Raw genomic sequence first — 9,932 nt, 5'->3', positions numbered from 1 at the left:
CAATCATAGGCGGCACCTCTGTGACGGATGGACGGCCAAGCCCATAGTACCGTAGGCTGGAGGAGAAAGGGGTGGGTACCTTCGCCTTGCGCCGGTACCGTGAGGGGGCGGGGCAGGGAGAGGAAAAGGACTTCGACCAGATTCTTAAAGGGACAGGCGCCCACCCCCACCCCTGCGCGCGGCCGAAGTTTGGGAACAAAACCCGGGTCTTCTAGAGTGTTCCAAAGAAGGGAGCTTTGTAGATTGCATCTGACTCTTTTGCACCTGGTCTGCGGAGCTGCACTTTTAGCTGTGAAAATGTTGAGGGCAGGTTTTCTCTGGGCCTGTTTCAGTGTTTGGGATTTTCTGTAGCCACTAAACCAAATGCTGTCTGTATTTGGAATATGTATTTTTCACGGTACTGTAGCTCTCCTGTCATTTCTAAGTTCCTTTAGTAAGTCAACCTTCAAATATTCATTCATTCATCCATTCATTTACTCCACAAACCTTTACTGGACGTCTGGGCTGTGCTAGTCTCCAAGGCAGGGAATGGTTTGTAATTACTCCTTCTTGCCTTCTGGGTTTGCATTATATTCCACTGCAGGTTGCTGTGTATCCAGTTTCTTCATCTGTAACCTGTATTCACGTGGCGAAAGGAGAAAGAAAGTACCTACTAGATTTAAAAACAGAGCCCAGCAGCCTGTCTAAACAGGTCTGTCATGGAAGCCATGCTTCAGGGAGAAGCTAGCCCTGAGCTGCCTGCTTCCTACACTGAACTGACTCTTTGCATAGTGTTCCTCCCAACTGAGCCAACCTTTATAAAGGAATTCCTGGAATCCTATTTCAACCAGCAGGACTGAGACTTTCCCCATCCAATTGGAACTGCACAGCTGTAGACTCCCCCAGAACTGTCTTCACTGGCCAATCAGAGTGGCGCCATTCTGACCAATCAGGAGAGTGCTTTTTGCATTCATCAAACTGGAGGAGTAGGAGTCCTCATTCCCGTGAGGATGGAGCAATTAGGGACCAGGGACTGGGGCATCTCTCTCTGTATACAAATCCGCCCCCTCTGGCTCTGTGAGTTCCCTGTCTACCAAAGGCTGTGTTTGCCAGGCTGAGGAGCACAGCGGCTGCGGGCCCTCACCTGAGGCCACCTGTGAGGGCGCCTTCCAGCTGTGCTGTGAGAGGGTGGCTTCACCCAAAAGCTGCCTCACCCTAGGGCGCCTCCCAGCCATGCTGTGCGGAGAGAGTGACCTCACCTGAGTTGCGTCCTAGCGTAGCTGTGAAGAGGGGTCCACCTGCCTTAGGGCTGTCTCCCAGCTATGCCGTGAGGAGGGGGTCATCTCACCCCAAAGCCACCTCACCCCAGGGCGCCTCCGCCGTTCTGTGAGGAGAGGCGCCTCGGAGCGGTTCTGCGAGGAGAAGGCCGGCTCCCAGCCATGCACTTGAGCTGTTTGCACTGAATCAACCACAACCAAAGTGTCCTTCGCCGCAGCCCGAGTTGAGGATGCCTGTTGGCGTTGAGTTGGTGCCTCCGACCGTCATGTGACACATGGCAGGGGAAAGTCCTCAGAGGATCATTTGTGGGAATGATAGAGACAGTCCCACGACAAAGTACGTGCACAACAAGGGCCCTTTCTTTTCTCCCTCCTCCCAAAAATGGACCATTCAGGTAGGTCAGGGCTGCAGAGAGCCTTGGTGACGTATAGAAAGTGCTAAGTGCTGTGAGAGCCAAGCAGGAGCAGGGAGAAGGCCCTGGAAGCAAGGGCCACGCTGGTGGGTGATGCGGGGGGGTAAGGGGGAGGGGGGAGGAGAGGGAGGATTTTGACTGGTGGAAACTGGGAAGGAGACCCAGGGGTAGGCGACTGCGTAGACTGGACAACAGAGATTCCAGGACTAAAAGGCAGTGAGATACTAGGGAGAGGCCATCGGGAGAGGGGGACAGGGCCCTGCAGAGTCAAGCGGCCTGAGGTGTGGGTTGGAACCCGCAAAGGCCGTGTAGGACCGGACACAGATGGCTCAGGCTCTTTGAGTGTCAGATTCGTACAGGTGAAAGGAGGATTCTAGAACCTATCTTGTAGGGTTACTGTAAATATTAAATAAGAGAACGTATGTCACGGGCCTGGCACCTCGTAAGTGGCCCACGTAGGTTTGTCTCCATTGGGCCCGGAGCTGGAGCCCTTTAAGTCACAGGGGTTCTGACATTTTTTTTTTTTTGACTCTTTTTTTAAAGTTTATTGGGGTGACAATGGTTAGTAAAGTGACATAGGTTTCAGGTGTACAATTCTGTAATACATCATCTATGCGTCACACTGAGTGTTCACCACCCAGACTCAGTTCTCCTTCCATCACCGTATATTTGACAGGGGTTCTGATCTTTAAGAGCCATCTTGGCCCGAGGGAAGAGCTGGCAAATGGTGCTGGGAAGCTGCCCTCGATGGGGAGAAGGCGGCGTCACGATAATTGGCCCATTAAAGAAATGACACAGATCACATTTGTAATTTCTAGCATCCTGCCAATTTTCTAGAGCTAGAGTATTTACATAATTGTTGGTTGGATGAAGCTCCACACACAAAATTGACTCTTAGCAAGTTTACAACCATTGCTTATTATTCCATTCAGGTTCTCTGAGAAGTCCTATATGCCAACCAGCTAAAATCCAGTCCACGTTACCATTTTCCCCCTCCTCTACTCCAATGCTTAAATTAGGTACTGAAATACAGGGGGTGCCAAAGGTGCCCCCAAAAAAGTATACATTAAGGGATGTTATCTTAAAATGTATGTACATTTTTTTGGAACCCCTCTGTATATGAAAATGAAATCAGACCAGCGGAACAAAATCACACCAAGAACGCGGACTGAGTTACTAAATTTAGATACGGTTTGGAAGGAAAAGAGGCGATGAAGCTTGCTTTGCCATCTGTCTCAGTCTTTACTGTAGACCCTGGAGCCTAACTTCCATCTTAGCCCTCACCAGCCAGTGTTACAATGACCTTTGTCTCTGTTTTTCCACCTCACTGCCCAGAGACTTCTGGAAAGTCCGGGACCAAGACACCTCTGAATCTTTGGTTCCTCACACCACCTCTTCTCCAAGAATTCCAGGCCCACAGGTACAACTGCCTACTTGATGTCTCAGTTGGATGTCTAGGAACACGAACCTTCAACACGCGCCCATCGAGCTCCTGATACGCAGTCCTGTGGAAGATGTCTTTCTCCTCCCATGGACTCAGTAGCAGTCCTGACATCTCAGAGCTGGCCCTGCCCACTTAGCTAGGTCTTGCTGTTTTCCTGTGGAACATAAATAATTTCACAGAACACCAGCTTCAGACAAAGCCACGCTGGGACCATGTGGGTCAAGACAAAAAGAACAACACTCCATAATCACTTCTCAACCCAGCAAAACACAAGCACAGGCCAAACCACAAAATGCCAAACATCCACTCTTAATAGGAGTGACCGCTGCTTCTTTATTCATTCCAGCTTTGGCCTCTCTCTGGGCTGCCTTCCTTTTAGATGAGATTTATTGAGATATCCTGTCATAGACTCATCCCTGCTTTCTGAAAGCACCCCTCCTACCCCACCTCTAACAGTTCCTGTGAAGCCAAATCCTATTAGAGGTTCTTTTTAACACCCTGGTACCGAGATGCCCCTTGGTGCCCCAGTGGTGTGTGTTCTCCCTCATTGAAACAAGTAATAAAACCATGTCGTTTATCTATAGGTGTTCCTGGTTGACAGTACAAGTGCACAAACATTGACAATACAATCTCCTCTCCCAGAATGTAAGTTCCATGAGAGCAGGGGCTTTGTTTTGCTCGTTGCTGCATTTCCAGACCTAGAACAATAGCTGGCGCAGAGCAGGTTCTCCATAAATATTTATTCAGTGAATTCAGAATGGATTGGATGGAGCTTCAGGGGCAGTTTGAGCCACCATCAAGTCAGTAGGTTCTGATCTCCCTGTTGGGTAACCATCCAAGACTTTAGTTCTCGATGAAACTCCCCAAAGATGGAACCCTTGGTCAGGTGGGGCCTCCCAGGGCAGGGCTGGGGCAGATCTCCATGGCTTTGTCAGCTTCCGTTCCCAAGGGATAGGCTGGGTGGCGATTGCCATGCTGAGGGAACAGCTGGGATCAAGGTCGCTGGTGAGTCACTGCTTCTGCCTTGGGTGCACACTGCAGAGCAGGGCGGGGCCTGGCAGGGACAGAGTCTGTGGGAGGCGAGAGCAGGTCCTGCCTTCACCTGGTGGCAGTGTGGGGACTGTGTGAGGAAGAAGCCCTTCTGCCCTTGTAGCTCCTTCTACCCCAAGAAGCTGCGGTCACTCGGGGGTCTCCATTCTAGCAATGTTCATGAACCCCTTTCCCTAAACCATGCAAAAGCCAAAGGTTAGACCCTTACTGGCTATAGAAAGCATTCTCGAGCTTCTGTACCACACAGGGCAGGCTGGCAGTGTAGACAGGATGAAGGGGTGAGTGCCTTGGTCTTTGGGGCAGCGGGCATGTTCAGACACCAGGCAGAGCTTCAGCTGTGCCGGCCTCAGCCAGTGGTGCCAGCTGTGGAGGAGCTGAACAGAGGGGGTGGGAATGAGCTGCAGGAAGGAAGATAAGAGAACATCGCAGAACAAATGCCTCCTTTTTGACGCGTTGGCCAGGGCGCGTTGTACTCCCTTCCCAGAAACCAGAAGGAAAGACACAGTGTGGAACAAGGGTTAGTAAATGACTGTTGATGATGCAACACAGTGGATATAGGGTGCTACTTTTAGGGCTAAAAGTGGGAAAGGTTAGCATGCTTGTAAATACACGCATGTCAATGAAGAAACACTGTGGAGACATTCAGAAAATGAGCCCAAGAAGTCCTCTGTGACTGAGGAAAGGTAGTTGAGCTGGTGGGGGACAGAGATGGGGGTAGCGCTGGTCAGTGAGGTCATTTGATTTCTGCATCATGGGAATCTATCACTTACCCACAAAAATAATTTAAAAACCAATCTAGAAGCTTTAAAAAAATGAAATAAAACTAATTATTTCTATGCACAGATAAGGATGGCGAAGCGGACGGATAAAGGAGTTGTATAGTCTATCTAAGTAGTCTGGATTTTTAGAAAAATGTTTTCATCTTTTCTTTGAATAATTAAAAATAATGTTTAAAAATAGGGTAGGAAGGGGAGGAGGAAGGACAGAAAGACAAAGAAGAAAGGAAGGAAAAAGGAATGGAAATGGCATTTGCAGACAGCCGGAAAGAATTGGGGTTTATATTTGTGAGTGGCTGGCAGCCTCTGTGAGCTGCTGTGAGCAGCCAACTGACGGCTGCTGACCAACTGCCCCAGCCGGGGGGAGCGCAAGCCTCATAATACGAGCATGGGCCAGGGGGCTGCATCCTACACAACTAGACTGAGAAACAACAGCTTGAACTGGAGTGGGGGAGGCAGAAGAAAGGGGAAAAAATAAAGAAAAAAAGTAAAGGCTGAAAAATATTTAAAAGAAAAAGAAAAAAAAATCTGTATAGAACACTTAGCCCAAAGCCTTAGGGTTTATCAGGTAATAAACCCTAAAAATGTTAGCAGTTGCCTTTCTGACTAGATATTTGTAAAGTGCCAAAGAGAGCCCCTGGGTTTCTTGTCATAAGTGCTCAATTAACTGTAATAATTATTATTATTTTAAACATTCTTTTTTTCATTTTATTTATTTATGTATTTATCTATCCCCCCACCCCCACTTCTGTTCAAGCCGTTGTTTCTCGGTCCAGTTGCATAGGACCCAGCTCCCTGGCCCACGCTGGTGTTATGAACCTTGTGACCCGCCGCCGGTCCCCCCCCCCCAGGCAGTTGGCCTGCGGTCGGCTGCTCAATTGCAATTATGGTTTGTGATGCCATCATAACTTTGGAGGTGGTCTCTGGTAACTCCCCAGCTGGAGGGTCTGGAGCTCTGGAGCTCTCACTTGCCACCCCTGAAAAATCTGTCCCATTAGGGGTCTGATGCCTCCTGGTTTGTGGGGGGTGGGGCTCCACTCCCCAGGCCCTCTCCCTGTCCTCCATGAAGCTGTGCGGGGCGTAGCCAGGATAGGACTGCAGGATTTCTGGCTCCAGAAGGGCTTCTCCAGGAAAAGGGTACGCCCTGTGGAATTTTGTTCTATGCTCAAATGAGTCCATGCATAGCAAGTGGGAATGCTATCTAGGAGTTGTTTAGAGGCTACAGTGTGTTGGCTTCAAAATGTTTATCACATGCTCAGCTTCTTCCAGGCGCAGTGCTGGGAGTTGAGTAGATCCAGAGGGAGATGGAGCACAGAGGTGAATAAATCAGTCCTTATCCTTAAAAATAGCACAGATCGTGCCCAATGGTGCTGAAAATACACAAACTGCAAAATACAAGTAAGAACCCCAAAGAGAATCAAATCAAATGCTGTGACAGAATTGGGGTGGGAAGAGTGAGTGTTGGAGGCCACATTTGTGCTGGGCTTTGCTGGATGAGTGGCATTCAACAGGAAGAGAGAAAGCTTCTCAAGGTGTAAACAAAGACCTGGCATGGAAACATATTGCAGGGAGAGATTCCAGAAAAGAAGAGGGGTCCCTGGGAGGAATATGGAGTTTATGGGGGGAACAGGGGGAGGAGAGGTTGGTGGTGTAGGGAGAGGTGAGAAGACTAGAAGGAAGAAGAAAGTGGCAGACTCCTGCCAACTGTCCTGCTACAGATTCTACCCAGGCTCCTGATATAATGATAACTCAAGGCAGCATGAGAGCAGGTAAACGGTTACTGTTTATTCACAAAAAAGGTTAGTGCACAGCAGTTAAAAGCAATGAGCTGTCTTTATGTGTCAATAAGGATACATCTGGGAAACAAAATGTTGAGTGAGAAAAGCACTCCACAAATGGATACATAGAGTAGGATCACATTTGTATATGTGGTAACTCTTACAAAGCCAATCATATAAAGTATATACTGTTTGCAGATAGTTGTCTATATTGTATACATATAAAAACACCAGTGCATGCATACACATAAAGATACTACAGTGTAACACAATATTTTGAGAATCTCAATGGTACTGGTTTTCTGGGAAAATATAGGTCATCAAAACAACCTCAAAGATACCTGGGAAACACGAATCTAATCCACACTTCACCTAACAACAGAATATGCATTCTTTTTAAGTGCCTATGAAACATTCATCAAGATGGATTACATCTTGGGCTATAAACAAACAAACAAACTTCAATAAACAACGACAAAAAAAAAAAAGGAAAAAGAAAAATCTTATGGAATATGTTCTCTGACCATAATGGAATCAAACTTGAAATCAATAACAGAAAAACAATCAGAAAATCTTCACACATGTAGGAATTAACACACGTCTATATAATTCATGGGTCAAGGTTAACAATGTTATTACAGAGAAAAACTCAGAGAAGTTTCAGGTCGGCTTTCTCGTTTTTTTTTTTTTTTTAATAGTTGCAGAACTCTCCTTTGTTTTGATGCACCAGTGTTTATTCAACCCATTTCTATGGATGATATTTAGGTCCCATCTTCTGCTGTTGTATATACAGTTGCAGTGAATTGCCGTGAGCTTGTCTTTTTCTTAGTTTTGCAAATACATTGTTTGGATAGCTTCGTGGAAATGGACTTGCTATTCAGAGAACAAATGCATATGTAATTTTGTTCCCTGTTGCTAAATGCCCCTTCATAGGGATTGCTCCCTTTTGAAGGTCACAGGTAGGGCTTCTCTGATGAAAGGCTCTGCCTGGATCAGGAGGGCCAACGCCCATTACCCTGGGCCTTCCTAATGCCAGAACCCGGAGTTCTTTTCCCTGGAACATTCAGTTGCTTTAGGAAAAATGTGTCTGATTGTTTGCCTGGAGGGAATATGGATTGCTTCCAGGTGTCTGTTTCCACATGTGTGTGGGAGGCGGGGTGGTCAGGGACAGTGGCTATGTATCCATTTGGACCATATGTGCATCTTTCATTTTCCATTGCAGCCTCACATGCCACATCCCCCAAACATTTCTGAACCCCAAGCCTCTCCACCTGTCTGCAAGGCAGGCCGAGATCCTTTCAGAGTGTAGTGCTGTCCGCGTTCCTCTCGGTGGGGACTTCTGCTCACTCAGTGGCTTTCTCCATGGCCTCATCATGTTGCAGAACTTGGCTGAAATCGCTTGTCACTTGGGGTCCCGCCTCTTATTCTCTTTTGTATTAAAGCTTATACCCTTTATATTAATTTAGTACCATTTTCTGGGTTTGACGGTGGAGAGGACATAAATTTGTTGTGTCACTCTACCATTTTGATCCAGACGTGAACCACGAATGTGCAGAAGTCACTGAAGTAGCTGCAGAGAATGAAGGAAATTGGTGAAGAAAGATAAGGTCCTTCTAATAAGGGCTTCTCTGGACCGCGTGGTTTTTGAGAAACACAAATGAGGGATCTGGCTTATTGTGAAATTGTTTTTCATTGCCAGATGGGTGTCTCTTTGGCTGGGCCACCCAGGTTCTCGACACATAAAGGATTAGTGGACAATTGAGTTAATTTTGAAAATAGAGCAGATCTAATGCTTAAAATTTGGGACATGCTACCAGAGGGTAAGGGGGGAGGGAGGTGGTAGATGTGGGTAAAGGGGATCAAATATATGGTGATGGAAGGAGAACTGACTCTGGGTGGTGAACACACAATGGGATTTATAGATGATGTATTACAGAATTGTACACCTGAAATCTATGTAACTTTACTAACAATTGTCAGCCCAATAAACTTAAATTTAAAAAAAAATTGGGACATGCTAAAATACTTGATTCAGCCACCTGCTTCCTGACATATATACGATTTAATTTTATTATAAAGCAATAAAACAAAAACAAAGTGAAAAACCAAAAGCCACAAGGCATCTGCAGCATTCTGTTATGCCTCTGACAATTTAGTGGGATCCTTGCATGTGCCATAATTTCCCCAGACACTTCTCTTCTTCTGAGACTCAGATATGAAATGCATATTTGTCATTATAGACAGTACACACCTCAGTTGCACAATCATGGTCTGGCTACCGTCTTTCCAAGGTCAGCCTTATATAGGTGCTGTGCTAGGAACCGGGAACAAGACAATCCCCATTGTCAAGGAATTTGCAGTCTGCTGAAGGCGGATGGCGAGATGGGCCAAAGAGTCCATGTTATAAAATGATGTGATGCGTGCTAGTACACTGGGGTATACCGATGAGTCCAGGATTGAACCACCATATTTTTCTCATACATGCTCATTTTGGCAGTACATATGTTACAGCGGAAGCAATACAGAGAAAATTAGCCGGGTTCCTTAGCAGAGATGATGTAGAGACGGAAAAGGTACTTAGATTTTGGCGAGGCAGCTTGTTGTTGTGGAAAGGTATCTGGACTTGGTTCTCAGACGCCTGAGTTCCCTTCCCATTTCTACCTTTTATTTCTGTTAAACACGTTCCTCAACCCTCGCTTGTCCTCAGTTTCCCCATTTTTAAAAGCAAGAGGGAAGGTTCAGTGATCACGGAGGCCCTTCCGTGTCAAACATCCTGTGGGGTAAATTCCAGCTAGTCCCTGATGTGAAACAAATAGGCTGCTGAGGACATTCCTGCTTCTATTGCAGAACTGGGCTGGATGGCTCCAAATACCCACCTGGGTCTGCGTTGGGTGTTAGTGTTATCATATTACATGTTATTATATTTTATGTTATTGTATTGTCCAAAAGTAATTGCGGTTTTCGCAGTTATTTTTAACCTTTTAAACTGCAATTACTTGTGCACCAACCTAATTGCTACCTTTTTGTGTGAAGTACCTTCTTGGAGAACAAACTTGACAAGTTGAATGACAGTGGAGTGACTTTGCTCTTCATTTCTGAACCAGAGGTGCGGCCTCCTCGCTCCGCGTTCTCTGGGACACACGTACAGAGCAGGGAAAGTGCACCTCCCACATATTCACGGGCCAGTCGGGTCACCAACTGCAAGGTAGGCTGGG

Source organism: Rhinolophus ferrumequinum, chromosome 28 (genome assembly GCF_004115265.2).
Source record: "Rhinolophus ferrumequinum isolate MPI-CBG mRhiFer1 chromosome 28, mRhiFer1_v1.p, whole genome shotgun sequence".
Classification (NCBI taxonomy): Eukaryota; Metazoa; Chordata; class Mammalia; order Chiroptera; family Rhinolophidae; genus Rhinolophus; species Rhinolophus ferrumequinum.
Note: the sequence above shows the minus strand (reverse complement) of the source record.